Genomic DNA, 19,322 nt, shown 5'->3' with positions numbered 1-19,322 from the left:
ATGCCCTTATTGTTCTGGCCTTTTGTGCGCAAATCGAGCTAGCAGACAGCCGGATAAACGCGTGGTTTGAGCAAAGAGAGAAGTAGATCCGGTTGTGTACGGTTGGGCAGAGGCAAAAGAAGCCGAGCTTCGTGAAAGACGCGGAATAAATCTTGGGCTGGATATCGGACAGATGAATTGCAATAATAAGCCGGAAATAGCTGGAGAACGTTTGTCCTTTCCGTTTTCCATCGTGTCCACAATAATTTTGATTAATTATTAGTCGCACCTTTGTACGTGGATTAATATCATTCTGAATCTTGCTTGCAATGATTACATGTTTGCAACGATTTGATATTGTCCCATTTATTAGTCAAACGCGAGAATTACAAGCTTTGATACTTCAGACATGAATGCGAGTTGCATTGGTAACCGTGCATCATAACCTCGTTATAAAAGATGCTCTTTGATTTCTTGTATTATCGAGGAAATTAATAGAGTTATAGGATAGAAGGACTAACGTGATGACTTACAGAAGTGACAGTACAAAGGGATAAGAATAAAATGTGAAAGCCTCATAATCGGGTCAGATAGATAAGCTTGAAATAAATGAGACGTTTTCTTGATGTTTTGCTTGTGAAATGGTTGCTTCGTCATATCGAAGGATTTCGTAGATGATTTTCACGATTTAACAAACGACCGTCCTAATTTTAAAAACGAGTTTTGCTTTTCTCTGAATTTCATCATACCGATTTCGGGATATTATAATTATAATTTTCCATGAATAATATGGATGAAAATACGGATTGACAATATTTGTCATAATTTGCACGATGAATAATACGCATGAATAAAACGACGTACAAAATATGATAAAAAATGTTCTACAATGTTTTGCTTTCATCGTTAAATTACTCACCGGTAGCGTCTCGTCCCTCGTAGCCATGTATAATATAATCTTTCAGGCATCCAATTGCATCCTAACCTCTTTGTCGCGTTCCACAAATCCCTGCGTGATTCGAAAACAAAAACTGTTACTCACAAAATGAAACTCCATCAAAATCATCGATACAAGTAAACGAGAAAAGGGAAATTCGTTGAATAAATCGACACTTTGATAAAACAAAGGGAAAATTGGTAGGCGAGCTAATAATGAAGGCGGGAGAGGTTGCAGGTGACACAAAAGGTAGGGGATTTCGATTGGTCCTATCCAGGTCCGGGATAAGTTCGAAAGGGGATGCGCGTCGAAACGTCGAAAGTGGCGAGGGTGCAGAGCATGGGATATACGTATAGTGGGGGCAAGAAAAGGGATGGTACCTGCGCCAGATCCTCGGCTTGAAAGGGGCGGTCGGGTATCGCGTTAACGTGCAGCCGGCAGTTTCTCGCGAGCCGCGAGCCGTGTCGTACTGTGTGGATGCGCGCGCAACTTCGGCTTACTTCTCTCCCTTTGCACCTGCTGCGTTTAACTTCGCGCCTCAGCGACACGACACGTTTTCGCGTTTATTTTCTCTCTCTCTTTCTCTTCTTTCCCTCTCTTGACCACCACTAATCGCATCGTATCGCAAGTAAAATTTTCAAACGACAGAGTAAAGTTTACGACATGAGTGATAGTTACATACGTCGCGAGCTATCGTATGACGCAGCATGAGACACGATTTTCGTGCGTTGTCGCATTGTACCGTCGATCGAGAAACATTTGAATCCGTGCAAAAATTCAAGAGGTAACATTCGAAGTAACCTGTATCGTGGAGTGTTGTCGGAACTTTGTCGCGTATCGATTTGACTCGTAGATTTACGAACGTCAAGCAATAGTTTTTTCTGCCAAGCAGATCGAACGTGCGCGATCATCGATGTAGCGATTGGAGATTGGACGCTCGCGTCGAATCGACGAACTACGATTCGAGAATCGAACCGTCTCGAGGACAGTTGACTGTTTGAAATTCGAGTGATGATCATCGAATTAATTGCCGGTGAGTGTACGTTCAACGTCCATCGTCGTCGTTTCGAATTCGACAAGTGTCTTAATTTACGCGTGATTTCAAGTGAAGTAGAGAGTCGATTGTGTTTGAATCGTGGTGATGTCACGTTGTTCGTGAAAAATATCGTGGTCTGACCATCCCTAATTTCTTTTGTCTAACCATAATAGAGAGATAGAGAAGAAAAAGAGGTCTAACGTCTTTCTTGACACGTTTTCATTGCGTTCGCGAGTCCCTTTCGGATTCTTGCTATTCAAGTTCCGAGGAATCTCTTTGTCCGAAGTGAACTGTGACAGAGTTAAATTGCGATCGCCCGCGGCTGTAGTGTGTGCGTGTGTGAGACCAGAAATCAGGAGAATTCAGGGAATGGGCCACAAATACATTGAAACTGCCAAGTACAGTCGACTGCTGTGCAACCAAATGCATCAGTTGATCATCGAAATTATCGAACAAACGTGATGTTCGTATTTTCATCATTCGTAAGTGACAAAACTTACTATTTATATCTTTATTTACATTTGTTTTATGATACACACGTTTATATCTCTGGCCTTCGTTTCATCGTTTGCTTGATTGTTGTCGAAGGTTGAACTATCTTGCGTATAGATACGAGATAAGGTCAAGTATTCACTATGAAATAAATTAATATGATTAATCTCTAATTGTTCTTATTAACAAACAGTTTACTTCAATCGTATAAACATTCTCTGTTATTTACGAGAAATAGGATACAAAATTCTATAGTCAATATTTAGTCATACGTAGAATATTAATTATTTTTTTCAAACTTATCATATTTGTAGTGTTGTAGTTTACAAAGCGTTATATTTTATGTTTATCGATACATAGTATTTTAAATGTATGCATATTTGAAATAGCATTTCTTTACAAAATAACCTCATTGTTTGTACGTCTTTTAATGCTCGAACAACGATTGATTTTTGTAATTTTCCGTGCACCAGATTTCCTTAAATCATTTTCTCTTTTTAATGGCCAGCCAACAAAGATAAATGTCGAGAACTCGATTTAAAATACTTAAAATGGAACGATCATGATACAATTTTATTTTCATTCGGAAACGAATAAACGTGTTTATCAAAATTTTTATTATTTTTTTTCCATTTTTTTTTGGAACTCTTTTCCGGAAATCTTAAACGAATTTTTTATATATAAATAATAAAAATAATTATATAAATTATTAAATCATTAAAGAACTATTTTAATTAATTTTTCTAAATCTTTGAATTCAAGAATTTCCTTTTTTAATAATTTACATTCTCTATTTTATTTAAAAAAAAATTATTATATTTATTAATAAATAATCAAAATAATATAAATAATATAGAGTAATGAACGTGAATCTTCGACACTAAAATAACTGCAATTAAATTTAATCACAATTAAAATGAAATCCTCGCATCGAGCTTTCGCTCTTAATCAAAAAAATTTCTCAATCTTCATCAGGAATCCGTATCGAAACCGGAAACATTCCATTTCCTTAGAAAAATTCTCGGTATTGCGATGATCGAACGAAAAGCGATCCCTCGGTCAAATCGCACGTATTAACGTTAAACGCGGCTCGATCGGATCCTCGAAACCGATTTCTCCTCGCCACCCTTTAAATCCGTCTTAACGCTGGCGCGTGAAATCGGCAGCAAGGAGCGAACAGCCTCCAGATAATCCTCATCCCCGTTCTCACGATTCCATCGAAGCCTTCCTATTTCGCCTCTAATAGTTCTCGATACGACTCGAATGAATGGCGAAAATTCGAATCGAAATCACCTCTCGAGCAACGCGGCCCATCCTATACTCTCTATTCTTAGATTACGACGCATTCTCTTTCTCTCTCTCTCTCTCTCTTTCTTTCTCATCTTTCTCTGTATCTCTCTCTCTTTTCGTCCCTCTATCTTTATCCCTATTCCTCTCTTTCGTCTCTATCTCTATTTCTATCACTATCTCTCGCTCCCTTCCATTTCTTCTCCCCCCTCTCTCCCTCCCTCTCTCTCTCCCTCTTTCGTTCTGTCACCACCGATCGGTTATACGTATGTACAGGCTCGTGACACGTAGGATAGGAATACACAGGGCGGACAAATCGAGCGTTTCGCTTGAGAATTCCGCGGATGTCTCTCGATCGTCTTAAATTAACCGCGCCTCCTCGCGCTCCGGATCGACGTGTTCCTCGAGACCCACTCGAGAGATAGAATCAGATGGAAACGACGACGGTTTCGAGGAAATGGAAAGTTAGCGTTAGACGAGGGAAGATGCCACTGCGATTCGGTTAGAGAATCACGCTTGGACGTTTTAAGACGGTTATTAAAGTTGGTAATGGAGCAGTGGCGATTGTTCGGTGAGTTGCGCGCTATGGGGAAAATGGTCTTCTTGATTGAATTTTAATAGGGATTTCGAGTAGTTTGGTCTTTGAGGATTTAAGAAATATCGTTGAGGAAAGCGATAAGATTCGGTTTTTGGAATGAAGTTGGAATATATTTAACTCGTGTTCCGTGGAGTAGAATAATTTGTTAGGATGGATTAATGTTTTATTTATTTAACTAGTAAAATTATTATCTGGCAATCTAGTAATTTAAATTCAAAAGAAAATTTATCAACTTTTCCACTTAAAAATCTTGCAAAATCTAATATCATCGATAATTCTGATATCAAGATAATCGAATTAAAAAACAGAAACACTTGTGTTACATTTGATAATTCGTAGAAAAGAAGATAACTTTTTTCCTGGTCGACCTTACATGTCTGTGACAGACGTAAACGCGTATATAACGTAACACAGAGTGGAAGTAACGACCGATAATCAGAATACGGGTTCGTTAAAACGAGACCGTAGTAACAAGATCGGATGACATAGTTCGGACGTGAAACTACTTTATTCGTTACATTAATCTCGAGGATTTCCATGATTTTGCAACGCGTTTTTCGCGTGTTTCTTACGATTTTTCGAACAATGGATCCGCTATTTATTCGCATTAGCATACGAAAGGCGAAGTGCCTTGTCACTTTTGAAAAAGTATATATTCGATGAAATTTGAAGTATCGCCACAAACGGCGTAAAAAGTGTTTTAAATAATAGGTTATGGTAATGAGCATCCTCTCCGGAAATTATTCCTGCAAAAATTCCAGGGGGAAGAAATCCAGTAGTTGCACTTTACTTTATATAACATATGCGCGTGATTGATGCAACCGCGGTGCAAGGTTTTTTTAAATCTGGGGGGGAGGGGGCAGAATGAATGAAAAAGTTGATTGATATGCCTTGTATCGCCTTATAAGTTTACGGGTCGATAACTTTTTCCACCGATTTTTTGACGTAACAATCTTGTAATGTTACAGTATCCATACGTTAAAGATAGATATATCAATGAATTAACGAACATAACACTTTTAATGAAATTCTTTTTCTTATGAGATTGAGATATATTAATTGAAAATCTGGGTGTATGTATGTATATATAAAAACCTATATGTTTCGTTTGTTAGAAAAATTAGTGTACAAATAATCCGATAAAACGATAAATAAGAAAATATGGTTATACAATTTCCACGAAATTTTATTCGCATGGAATTGCATACTATTTGGCCCCAAAGTTATTTCTCACTGTATTGGAAAATATTTCCAACGCATGCCATCGAAATTTAAAGACTCCCATTGGGTATACCGGTGCACATCGATATACAGATTGTCCCAAAAATATTGCGAGCACCGATTAACTGGAAATTCCTGAGCTAATTTCAAGCAGGATTTTCCTTTGCAAAAATTTTTACGAATTAACGAATATTATTAATTCTGGCCAATCACTAATGAACTAATTAAATCGCGATAATGATATTGGGCACGTCATTAGCACGAGCACGAACAAGTACAAGTAATTTCCTTTTCTTTTTTATCACTCTCCTCTTTCTCCCCTTTCTAAATACATATTATTTATCGTTCATTTGTTAGATAGGTAGTTTTATATTTTTATACTACAATTTGATATAATTTTACTTGAACGACGAATAAATTCGATTTATAACAATTTGAATCCTTTCTTCGACATATGTTTCTCGGATTTGTTCATGTTCGAACGACACACATACCCAACGCTACCGTCGCGGCTCGACTGGTCTACGTGATTGGCCAGTGTTTTTTTGTTAATAACTCGTTAAGAAAGTCGTAACGAAAGTTTTTGCAAAGGAAAATGTTGCTTGAAATTACCCGAGGAATCTCCAATTAACCGGTGTTCCCACATTTTTTACATAAATTATTAAAAATAACAACCGATAAGCGTTAACTACATTCATAATAGCAGCAATGAAAGAGGTTTTCGAAGGAAAATTCTTTACCGAGCATTTACCCGAATTTAGCGATCGTAAAAATTTTTCTCCCCCGACAACGATACCTAGAAATATATGTAGCTACTTGTAGAAACGTACTTACATTCGTAATACTTTTTTATTCGTGTTATCTAAATTCTCGAACCGCGTGCGAAAAACTTCTCGCTCGTTCAAACGTAGAGCGAGAAGATAAGCCGCGCACAAACTTTTATAGGTTTCTTTCTTTTCCTTTAATAACGTAACTCGATCCCATTTTTTTTTAGACCGAGTGTCGCGTCTTTCTTTCTTCTTTCTTCTCTCGTTCATTTCGTTTCTTTTTATTCCATTTTATTGCACTCACCTTTTATTCAATAGTCAACGTTACTGCACTGAGTTTTACAAAGGTTTACGATCCCGGATATAAAAAAGGCTCGGAACGGGGCATTAGACGTTAATTTTTCAACGCGCATTGTATCTTCTGGTCTGTACGACCGATCGACTTAATGAAAATCGATCACGTCACGGGCGTTGAATAAATTTTCGATACTTGGAGAGAGAGAGAGAGAGAGAGAGAGAGAGAGGTCTGAGAGAAGTGAGGATGCTCTCGGCTACGAATAGAGGGAATACTATTGTTGGAAATGCTTTGTGGCGTGAAGTTGGCTCGTTTGTTTAACCAATTAACGAAATTATCGTTGTATTAACACTACCGCCGGATCGGATAAATAAATGTGTTTACATTTGAAACTGACCAAATCGAATCGAATTTGACAAAAAAGATTTTGTTAAAAAAGGATCGATCGAATGCGATTAAATGGTAAGACGTAACTGTTTATTCGCTGCATCATTCTTACAAGCTATTTTCGATATAAATCTTGGGATGAGTATTTTTAAAAAAATGTTTCTCTTAGAATTTCATACTTATTTCACTTCAACGTTCGATTCTAAGTTTCTATTCTATATTGTATTCGAGAATAAGAATGTGTTACTTACATTTGCGAATCGCATTAGACAATGTAAAAGAAAAATAAATGACGATGGAGATTTCATGTGATATTAAAATATTATTATGGCCAGCACTATATTCCAGTTCCAAGCCACAATTTCATATAATCATGTTGCATGAAAAATCATATTCGATGATGCGTACATCATGTCATTATTCACACGTTTCACAGTCATTCCTCTGCCTTGTGCGTTTTATTGCAAATTTCAATAGCATTCAAATGGAAATGTTTTTACGACAATCGTCGACAATTCACAATTTAAGAGATTCCAATGATTTTACGTTCTCCAACTCCAAAAGTAATTAAATAATTAAACCGTCAATGAATATGGAAAAACTTTTGAACAATGCAAACAATAGTTCATCTCGTATTTTTACAAATTAATTCAAACAGCTCGTTCAACATAACTAATTTCTCTTAATTATATCAATTATTTTAATAACCCAGCCACAAGCTTGCCTCTCTCTCTCTCTCTCTCTCTCTCTCTCTCTCTCTCTCTCTCTCCTCAACAAACAAATTCGTTTTACAAATGGTAATCGTATCTACAAACAATAGCAATTCAAGTTGGCATCCTTAACCTCCTCACCTTTTATTTTAAAAGAATCTGCATACGCTTGCATACATCTCGAAAGAGCTATCGGGATTGCGTCAGTGGAAATTTTTTCCCCCTGTAACGATAATTCATTTCCAATCGAACCGAATGCGTGAAAATTTGAATATTCCAATTTCTCTTTCTTGAAAATTTTCCCAAACGCATCGTTGTTTATCGTCGTTTCCTTGAACACGAGAGAGAGAAAAACAGAAAGAGAAAAAAGAAGGAGAATAGAGAGAGAGAGAAAAGCTACTTTTTGAGAGCAATTTTACTCCGAACATCCGAAAATCTCTTTTACCCTGCTCTTTTTCGAGAATAGCTTTTGCTCGCGTGAGTAACTTTTTACTCACGGCAAAGCAAGTCTACTCTAGAAACAGGAAAAACAGAGAAAGAAAAATAGAAGAGGAGAGAGAGGGATGGAGAAGAGCGGTGCGAGAGAAATGAGAAGCGCGATGCGGAGCGAAATGGTAGCAAGGGATTGAAATATAGAGGGTGACCTAGATTCGAATCTCTTCTAACCCTGCTTTTTTTTTTTCGTTCGGTCCTCGTCGGTAAACAATTCGTGAATTCTGTCGTGCGTGATGGGATCGAACGTTTCCCCCGCGAGACAGGATAAATCCGCGTAATAATAATAAGAAGAAGAGAGAAGCTGTTTACAGCACGAACTTTTTTTCAAAATCAATGATCAAAGAGCGGAGAGAGGGGCCGATGATCCGTTTCTCATCCCGTGATTATTTAGTTGAGAATAAATAGAGGATAAAATAGAGGATTACGATTGTGTTTCCGATCCTCGAACGAGCGGAGTCACGCTTTTGTTGATCGTAGAATCAACAGGAATTTAGGAGATTTTATAAAATTCGGAAAATCATTTCGTTTATTATATACGTTATCTATAATAATATCCGTTCGAGGAGGTGATAAATTTTTTTAAACGAGTATTGTTATTTCCTCATAAAATTTGAAATAAACGCTTTAAAATAAATGCTCGCAAAAAAAAAAAAAAAAAAACAAGTGACCACTGCAACTTCGTTGTATCGCTTATTTAAAAAAAACAAACAAACAAGAAATTAAAAAGAATTAAACAGGGAAACACGCGTTAATACGCATCAACGCCCAAGGTCTTTACAAACATATCAGCGAGCCCATCTGGAACACGTGATGGCAATTAAACGGTACGCAAAATTCACCTGTTGGCTCGTTCACGTACATTTAAAAAGAAACCAAACGTGGCCGCCTCGCTGATATTTAAACCGAAGCGAAAATTACTCGAGTAATTCGAATAAAATTAGCCGGGTTGGGGCGATATCGATCCGTGGGAGAGATGCGGAGGTGGGGAATTAAAATGCGAAACATTGACATGCGACTCGCTGTCAAATCTTCGTTTGGTTGGCGGATGGAGACACTCGAGGTGGGGGGTGAAGAGGGGAGGGGATGGAAAGGGGAATTTTCGATGAGGGCCGTTGGTGAGGATTCGGTTTAACGCAATTCATGAGGGGCTAATTCGAAAACAGGGCGCAAGGTGACGCCTGATTGATTGCGGTTTACACTGACTTGCATTTTACATGGTAATCAATGCACGGAATAACTGGTTGTACTTGTGCGCTTTAACTGAATCGTTCGACCGAGCACGGAAATGTGTATATTCACCGTTATTTGCGTTATTTGCATGGCCAAACGCTTGCAGTTTACGCGTCGAAAAATTAAATGGTTATTAACGATATGCAGAAACTTTCAATTATTATTTTTTATATCTTATTCTCTCTTTCGCTCTCTCTCTCTCTCTCTCTCTCTCTCTCTCTCTCTCTCTCTCTCTCTCTCTCTCTCTCTCTCTCTTTCTTGTATTAATATTCGAAAAAGAATTTTAGCAGCACGTTTCAAGTGTGATGTTTATGGAGCATTAAAAAAAAAAAATCAGAATGCAATGGATCAGTGTTTTTTAACTTTAATTTGAAATGTCATTTTGATATTTGTACAAGTATGAAATTTAAAAGGAACAAAAGTGCATTCGTTCGATGGACTTTCGAATTTGAAATATTTATTGAATCAATAAATGTATAATGGGAGTATTTAAGTCGTTGGAAGTCGTTGAAAGATACACGATTCTCATTTAAAATAATTTATCTTGATCAAAGAGCAAAGAATTGCTCCGAGAAACGAATTTTTGATGAAAACACCTTTCGTTAATTCGTTTTAAAAATTGTAAAACGAATTCCCAACGAACGAAGTAAAAATTACACGATTTTTTAAATGAGATTTTATTGAATCGAATTGTTATGAAACGAAATAATTGTCAATGTTATTATTGAATTCTGATGAAGATCAGAACGTAGTCGAATAGCAAACGTTCACATGTATTTTCCTCATTCGAGTTTGAGCTTTTTTTCTGAATCGACAATTCAAACGTTATTCATTTCTCGTTCGAAAGCAATAGCAATACCTTTTCATTCTGACGTTTTTTTTTCCCCCCTCCTCTACGTTTTTCCTGTTACTTACACGTAGCGATGAAAAAGGTGGGGAAAACAGTGTGTAAAATAGTCGGAAACGTCGAGGGGAGAAAAGTTAAAAATTTCTGACAGACTTTCCTCGCGAAGTTTCTACATGAAAAATTTCGTTCGTACTTGAGCTTTATTATTCATGCGTAACTTAGAACGAAGACGCGTGGAACGTTAAGGTTTGATCCAACTGCAATAATTTTCATTCGAGAATCCAATTTTTTTTTTTTTTTTTGAATATACATGAGTATCGTGATATTACAAAATGTTATGTTAAATTAAAAGAATAAACGAATAAAGAAAAATCAATTTTTCTTATAATTATTTCGTCTAGAAAAATAATTGTATTACTCCAACAGAAGGACGATCAAACAAATTTCTATAACCGACAAGTTTTTCCCAACTCTAGCCACTCGTTAGGGCCGATTCCTTCCAAAGCGAATTTTCAATTTATATTTCATATATCATCGAAATTAATTCAATTATCCAACATAGTCGCATTCACATTCGTGATAATTCAATCGATACGTGCATTTAAATATTTCTCTAAACGCGAATAATAAACGAAGCTTCGAAATCATGTTTCGATAAAACTCTTTTCGAAAAAAATCAAAAACGAGTTTCCCGTTAATTGAAAGAACTCTTTTAATTCGGTTTATAATTATTACACTAGTTGATTTTTTTTTTACAATTAAAACAAGTTCAATTGATGGTTATGTAATAAACCAGTTTCACATTCGAAATACGGAATTAAATTTTATTTATTCAATCATCGTACAAATAAAATTAACATCGGGGGGGGGGGGGAAAGTCTATGTCAAAATATCAAATACGCGCGTAATATGAAAAAAATATATCGCATAAAAGTTTAGTAATTATTATTCTCCTCTTTTCGTTATTTTTTTTTTTTTTTTTTTTGAATTATGTAACAAGTAGAATGTGGAAAAACAAGAAGCGAGGAAAAATTGGAAACTCGACGAATGGATTAAGCGTATTTTATAGCATGGTGTAATCACGTTTCACGGTAGGTGGACGGTTAATAGGTAGCGTAAACCGCATTGGCTTTGGTTATAACGAACCTAACCTTGACATCTGAGCTTACATCATCGTGACGAGTAATTTTTATCTAGTATGTTGCTAGTTCGATTAGCATGCGGCTCTTAACGTGTTTCTTTAGCTATGTTACAAGCGTCTTTCACTGTCATCGATTGACATTGAAACTGGGATAATTTTATTATAATGCTCTCGTTGTCTCGTGCTTTAGTACGCTCTTTCTATTTGTGGCGCGTGATTTGAACGTAGCGCGCAACGTCGAGGAAAGAAAAAGAATTGTTTTTTTCTTTTTCTTTTCAGAATTTTCCCACGTTCATTTTGGTCTCAGTTATCATATAAATGGAGGAATTTTGAAACTTTTAGGTTACGGAAAGTTGAAGAAATTAGATATATCTTAGGATATTTGTATACGTTGTAATTCCAATATAATTGACTCTATAATTTTAGAATTGTTCAATTCAATTGTTGAAACGACGTGAAATTTTATCGCAATGAGTTAAACAAGGAAGTATTATTTTTTTTTTTTTAACTGTACCCGAGAAAAGTGTGAGCGAAAATGTGAGTTTTTAAAGAAATTTTCTAGCTTGTTCCATTTAAGAAGAACAGAAAAATGAAGAGAGCTGCGAATGGACGTTTGCATGCAAATGTGTTCCGCGTTGTTAGTGAAGCATTTGTTGCTTCCTCTCCTTAAACACCTGTTTTCTCTGAAATTCGTTTACGCCTACTTTTCATGACTTGTAACGATTTATTATGATAGCTGCAGGCTTCGTCGCTATTGCAAATGTAATATATTCAACGTGCTACGTTCGACATATTGGAACAAAGGGAAAAAGCAAACAGAGGAATATTTAAACAAGTAATATTTATATTACACGAATAGAAATTTCCAGAGAAAGATATTCGTTTCAAACATTTTCTAAATCTTAAAAAATTGGACAACGACACTGTCTCAAAAGCATTGCATTGCCAAAAATAATATTCATTTCGTTAATAATTTATATCTTCATATGTTCTTACATCTTTCAATCTATAACAATTACAATGTAATACATTTTACTATATATACATATATATTTCTATGTAATTCATTTTAACCTTCACAGCTTTCTACGCTTTTTATTATCCACGCTGCAATGTTCTGACTCACGAATTATATTTCTCCCTGGAATTGTATCCGATACAAAAGCTAAGCCGAGCTTAAAGCGAACAAGCGGAACCCCTGATACACGTTGAGCTGCATTGCGCAATAAACTTCCGTGAAATCGTGGTTACACAATAAGTTGAAGTAAGCGTGTATACTTACTATACACGAGAATGTTTTCTAATTTCACGAAAATTTAGCACTTTTGATTCTTGACGTCGGTGCTTGGCGAGTAAGCACCATTAGTCGTCTTCGAAAACCAAAATTCTTATTCTTAATGATTTATTAAAGTTTCTCGAAAAGTTCTATCGGTCAAAGTTTAAGAGGAAGTAATATATGAATAGATAAAAATATTATTAATATATGTTAAAAAGATTTCCAGGAAAATGAATATCTTATCTGGCTGATTATTAATTAAATAAATATCATCTTTTATTTGCTCGTGATTTTGTTTGCTCGAATTCTATATTCCATTCGTGTAAAGCCTCTGTTTCAGATCTGTGTTTCTCAGTATCTTATATCGATATCTGTTAGCATTCGTTCGAAATTCTTATGTATTGCAATTTTTTTAAATCATAATGAAAATTTAGTCAAAATTTGTAGAAGTTTGCAGAAGTTTCAAAGAATATTTATTCTTAATAATTAGTATCGATTCTCGAAGGAGCAAGCATTTGATTGATTTTCTTTATTCTTTGTTTCTAAATAATTACCTTAATATCTTTTCAATGCAGTGTATATATATATATATTCATGAAAGATATGCAAACTGTTGGCAAACAATGAATCTTGTTAACAAAATGTATTAAGCCGTTTGATAACGAGCTCTCGTTCCGACAAGAGCTCCGTTTTTCGTATCATTGCGAGTATTGACTTTCCAACGAATTAGCAAACGAGTTTTAAATTTCTGCTTTTTCTGCAAATTCATATGTATATATATACGCCTTGGGAATCAATTATTGGGGTGAAAAAATTTTAATCGATTCACCATTTAAATCTATAATAACTTTCTGCGTGAAATACAACTTTAATATAAAGCGAGTGCTCGTTATCAAACTGTTGGTTTTATTATATGTGATAATAATTTCGAGCATACCAAATTGGAAAGATAATTTTAAACAGTTTTAAAATATTTCAAAGGATTTGAAAATGGTCGAGTTTATAATTTACATTAAAAATGATGGATAACCGAGAAATAATCGCACACGCTTTTTCCTGCACGATTAAAACGATCGTTATTATAAATTTCGTATCTCAATTTTTCAACTCTTTTAATAACGACGATTATCGTCGACTTCTCCTTTGTAGAATAAAACTATTCGCTCGACAAATAACGATCAACGAAGAACCCCGTTACATTCCACGAATTCGCGTGCTGTAATTAAACTAGATAAAAAAAAAAAACGATACAAATTTTCACACGTAAATCACCTCGCAACGATCGTTTTCTTTTTACGAAAAAGCTCGCATCTTGAACCGGATGTTACTTAACAACGACCGAACAACGACAACACCTTCTTCACAACCGGTCGGCAAACAGCGTTAACGTCGCGTTTCCCCTCCAATTAGCCGGCCTTAAAAACACTATCGCAGTTTCAACTCGGCGCTTACGTTCATTCATCCCGCGAGGCCCGTATCGAAATCGTTCAACACACGCTCGCCCAACCTCGATGGAGGAATGCAGGAATAGCTGATTACAATGGCCGATACGTGGCGGCATACGTGCAATCTTGGAGGGTCGCTCGTGTACGTGCTGGATCGCGTAGCAAACGAGCGTAACGCTCGCCATCTTCGGCCTCCGCTTCCTCGTCGTGAGCAGCACGCGTAAGGATACGGCGAACAAACGGATAAACATCGTTCCCACCGCGTACCCGCCGCTTTTCAACGCTTTTCGCGGTATATCGCGTTGCTTGCTCGCCAAGGTGGCAGGAGAGGGCTATATATAAAGCGAGTAAGTGAGTATGTGTGTATGTGTACGATGCGCGAGTATGTACACGATACGTTTTTCGATACGAAGAGGAAAATCGGAGACGCGCTGGTATTTACTTACGAGATTACCGTACTACGCAACTAATCAGTTTTCGACTCGAAATGTTTTGAAATGAGAGCGCGCAGAGGGTATTGGGATACGTTGAAGTAAACTAAAGCGTATTGGAACGGCGCAGAAAGTCGAGTCGAAGCACGTGGAAGCGTTTCAGAGTAGATCAGATCGAGTTTCGAGGCATTTCGAGGCGGATTTCGAAGCACGTAGAAGCGGATCGAAGCGTTTCAGAACAGATCAGGACAAATTGAAGCGTTTCGAAATGGATTTCGAAGCATCTGGAAGCGGATCGAAGCGTTTCGAAGCACGTGAAAGCGAATCGAAGCACATGGAAGCGGGTTGGAGCGGATAGAAGTGTTTCAGAGCAGATCAGAGCGAATTGAAGCGTTTCGAAGCGGGTTTCGAAGCATGTGGAAGCGGATCGAAGCGTTTCAGAGAGGATTGGAGCGGATAGAAGCGATTCAGGGCGAGTTGAAGCGTTTCGAAGCACGTGGAAGCGGATCGAAGCGTTTCAGAGAGGATTGAAGCGGACAGAAGTGTCTCAGAGCAGATCAAGGCGAATTGAAACGTTTCGAAGCGGGTTTCGAAGCACGTAGAAGCGGATCGAAGCACGTGGAAGCGGATCGAAGCGTTTCAGAGCGGGTTGGAACGGGATAGAAGTGTTTCAGAGTAGATCAGAGCGAGTTGAAGCGGGGTTCGAAGCACGTGGAAGCGGATCGAAGCACGTGGAAGCGGATCGAAGCGTTTCAGAGCGGGTTGGAACGGGATAGAGGTGTTTCAGAGCAGATCAGGGCGAGTTGAAGCGTTTCGAGGTGAGTCAGAACGAATCGAAAGCGAAAGGTTTAGAAAAATTTAGATGCAGTGGATCAGAGTGGATCAGAATAGATCGAAGCGAAATGGAGCGATTTGGAGTGGACCAAAGCGTAGCGAAACGAGGCAAATCGAGACGCGTCGAATCGTATTAAATCGAGTGGATTAGAACGAACCGAAGCGTGCCGGATTCAGAATAAAATAAAATCGGAGAGTATCGTTCTGAAGGATTTGAAACGAAAAATCTTGCTCTCTATTGTAAAAATATATATATATGGTATCGATAGGCGCAGGAAGGAAAGATAATGCCTAAGGCATAAAATAGAAGCATAAGTGAAATCCGTTGGATCGCGTAGAACGACGCGGTATTTCGTATGGGGGGATCCATTTTTCTTCCCATTTCGCAGTCACTCGAATTTTTTTCCGGCACGTAACAAATGGGACAAAGTTAGAATGGCATAGTTTATGCGGAATATAAATCACGATAGGTGAACGCTTGCAACGTTTCAACGTGGTTGGCCGTGTGTTCAACGCGAACAGGTTTTCAGGAAGCATAAACCTACATTGACGCGATGCACACGCAACGCACTTTAGAATAAAGCTGCCCTGCCGTTAGCCTTAATTCGTTTCGTTGATACTGTTATATGCAAAGTGGTTCGGCCAAAGTTACGCGTTTGAAATGTCTTGGTTATTCGAAGGGTGAGAATAAAAGGTTATTCGAATTATTATTTAATTTTACAAATCGAGCATTCTTTTTTCTTCTATATGGTGTGAAATTGATATCGCTTGGAAAAGTTTATTTTTCTTCTTTCCTTATTTTTCCAAAGGGATAATCGTTGAGAACGTGATGAGAGATACGTTTGCCTTATCGTTAGAATAATTATTCGGTTATAATAATTTGCGAAATTGATAACAGTTAAAAAATCGATATGTAATTTGAATTTTAACAAGCGTGCACTTTTAAGTATTCATAATTATTGCCTCTGTTATTTAATAAGAGTTTCTATTAGAATTTGTCATGTACGTATCACGTGAAATAATCGAGGTATTGTTTCATCGATCGAATTAAATTGCAAACATTTACTTTGCTGCAATAATTATTTTATAACGTTCTTATTTCTGTTACTAGTAAGATGCGAGATACACTAAAAAATGTAGGATTCACTTGTATGGTAGATAGAGAGTACAAGGAGAATAAAAAATAAATTGGCATAAAGATGTACCATATTTGACTTTCTTGCCAGAGGTATAGCCATTCTCGTACTCGAGTAATGCACAGTTGTGTACACCCTTTATAGGAAGTACTGCTGAAACAGCCTTTTCCATGCTCAACCGCATGCAGGCTTGCCGTTGCTCCACAGAGTTCCTTCGTTTTTCAAAAATTTCCTATTCACGCATTAATAACTTTACACGCGAATAATTTCGAAAACAAAACTTTTTCGGTACCATGTTTTACAAAATTAACAATCAGAGATAAAAATAAATCCTGAAATCCTTTTTATTCGCATCGCATTTGAGAGATATCAATAATCTCTTTAACGCAGCTTTTTTAAACGTAATTTCAATCAAAGAAGAGATCATCATCATCTTCGAATGCGATGAAAAATCAAAGTGTAAAAAATTCCGCAGAATTCGTAATTAGTTACGTAAGCTTCGTAAATCCAGCTGTCCACCAAATGAATTCCCGTGTGCATATTCATCGTTGTTTTCGTTCTCTTGCCACCTATGCGCGTGATAACACGTGCACGTTCCAGTTTGCTTTGTAAACGCGCAGATATCACGTTCAGCCCCGTGCTTTCATTGCCGTCTAACGAAGTTCCTTTTTCAAACCGTATACCTGCGTGCTTCTTCTTTCCTTCCCTTTTACTTTTTGTAAAATTCGAAAAAAAGAGTTGGTTAAAGTGTTTATCCCGAAACAGATACGTCGAATTCGATGCTTATGCTTTTTTAACGAACAAACGGTTTCTCTTCATCGATGACGTATCGGTCGTTCCATTTTTTACGAGTGACGCACAGCGAGCCAATCGATTTTGATTACGCGAACCAGAAGTCGTAAAAATTCAACTTCGAATAGGAATAGGGACTCGATTCCTGAATGAAGTGAATGGGGAAAAATTGATATGAAACTACGGATACTTTCGGTATTTCCGTGGCGGTGGAAATTTGAAATTGCGTTCCATTATTCAGTTAGCCGGATTGTATTAGTATTGCGTTGAAAATTACGAAAATTTACTAGTTATTTTTTTCATTTTTAACAAGCCTCTGTAATCTATCTCGAATCATCGTACAGATACGTGGAAGATATTAAAAGAGAGGAATTTTTTTTTAAACGGTGTTCAATACAAATGAAAATTAAGATCGAAATATACTATACAAAATCTTATGTTTAGAAGAAAATTATTCTGAAATCATGCTTAAAAAAATTCATTATCGAATAAATAATTAACGCGTAATTTCTCAGAATTAAAATAAATACACACGCGTAATAATCAGCGTAAACTATGTCGAGTATTGCAATTTTCATGCAAATTGCAAATAATTTACCACCTCTTCCTTTTTTCCCCTCCCTCTCTCTCTCTCTCTCTCTCTCTCTCTCTCTCTCTCTCTCTCTCTCTCTTTCTCCTTTTCCACGAGTGAATAAGTTTGCACAGGTGTAAAACTAGCCAACAACTCGGTGGCGCATGCAGTAAGCAGCTTCGATTTTTGCTTTCATACGAACGAGCCCCGTGGCCGGCAAAGGATTTACATGGTAAAGCTTGTCCACGGACCCACGACCGTGTATTTTAGTTTGCCCGATAAACGAACGGATGTTTCTTTGACGTCTTTGACGTATTTTTAATATCGTTACTTTATCGTTGTAGTCCTCCACGTTTCTTTCTCTCTTTTTTTTTTTTTGCCGATTACTTTTATCAATGCGGAGACTCGAATTGTTCCGTAAAATAAACTTTTCCATGGGTAAAAATAATTAACTCGCTTGTTTACACTGTAACAATATTTAATTTGAGATGAGAGGAAAATGAAATTTTTCTGTTTATTTTTCAAATTGTTTGAAAAGTAGTGTTTTGGGGGAAAAGATTGGTAATAGTCGTTTTAAAAAATTAATTTATTAAAGTTTTAGCGATATCGTAGACAAATTCTTTTCACCGCTCGTTTTTTGAATTAATTCGAAGTAAACTTTACATCCCTTCGAATGATGAAACAAAATTTCATTTATTTTTAAAAATTTTCGAAAAAATGTACGAAACCGCGTTAAAGAATTATCGATAAATCAAGAACGAATATTAGAAAGAAGGGTAAAGAAAGGAAATCAAATATCAGCGATGATTTATGAATATCGTGCAATATATTCTCGCGCGTTGTTCCAGATATTATCATTTTTCGATTGAAATTTCGATAAAACGTGATATAGTAGCCACCATAGATTCTAGAAATTTTCACTCGGATAACGTTGATCGGCTCGCTTTATTCGAGGACAAAACTAATGACACCGTTACATCGGTGCACCATGATTAATTGAGCATAATATTTCCTGCTTATAAGTATTCTTATAAAAGATAGAAACAAAATTGAGTCTCTGTTTCTGAGTGTTAAACAAAGCTTCAAAGGAAAAATCTCTCATCAATAAAAAGAAAATATTCGTAATTATTTTCCCGATGAAATATAAAACCGAAATTTCCCGAATGTGTAATTTTCACACATATGAAATTATCCACGGAATATTAACTAATAAATCGTTTCTCTAATGAAAAAAAAAAAAAAAAAAAAAGAAAAAGAAGGGCAAGTTCATAAATTATTCCTGCGGCAAAATAGAAATCAACTTCGAATAAAATCATCAAATTTTCACACGTACATTCCGATCCTCCTTTATATCGATGGAATTATGCATCGAATATTCCACGCGTACACGTGCACGCACATAAAGTAACGCAAGA

The 19,322-nt window shown here is 36.6% G+C and overlaps 1 protein-coding gene and 1 long non-coding RNA gene across 6 annotated transcripts in view; one reads left to right on the top strand and one right to left on the bottom strand.

Annotated features, from left to right (window-relative positions):
- The window catches only part of LOC147658269 (uncharacterized), a 109,129-nt gene extending 107,369 nt beyond the window's left edge, over window positions 1-1,760 (bottom strand). For all 4 annotated transcript variants that reach the window (XR_015290868.1, XR_015290866.1, XR_015290867.1 and 1 more), the window contains exons 1-2: window positions 1,297-1,760; window positions 899-988 (exon numbers count right to left, since the gene is read on the bottom strand). This is a non-coding gene — a long non-coding RNA (uncharacterized LOC147658269). The remainder of the gene's footprint in view (window positions 1-898; window positions 989-1,296) is intronic.
- The window catches only part of LOC100872459 (uncharacterized), a 147,582-nt gene that overhangs the window by 17,295 nt on the left and 110,965 nt on the right, over window positions 1-19,322 (top strand). The gene's annotated exons all lie outside the window — the stretch shown is intronic.

This window comes from Apis florea, unplaced genomic scaffold, assembly GCF_048593485.1.
Source record: "Apis florea isolate Af1SG1 unplaced genomic scaffold, ASM4859348v1 contig_2293_pilon, whole genome shotgun sequence".
NCBI classification, from domain to species: domain Eukaryota; kingdom Metazoa; phylum Arthropoda; class Insecta; order Hymenoptera; family Apidae; genus Apis; species Apis florea.
The sequence above is the reverse complement of the archived record's forward strand: the minus strand, read 5'-3'. Positions and strand labels throughout refer to the sequence as shown.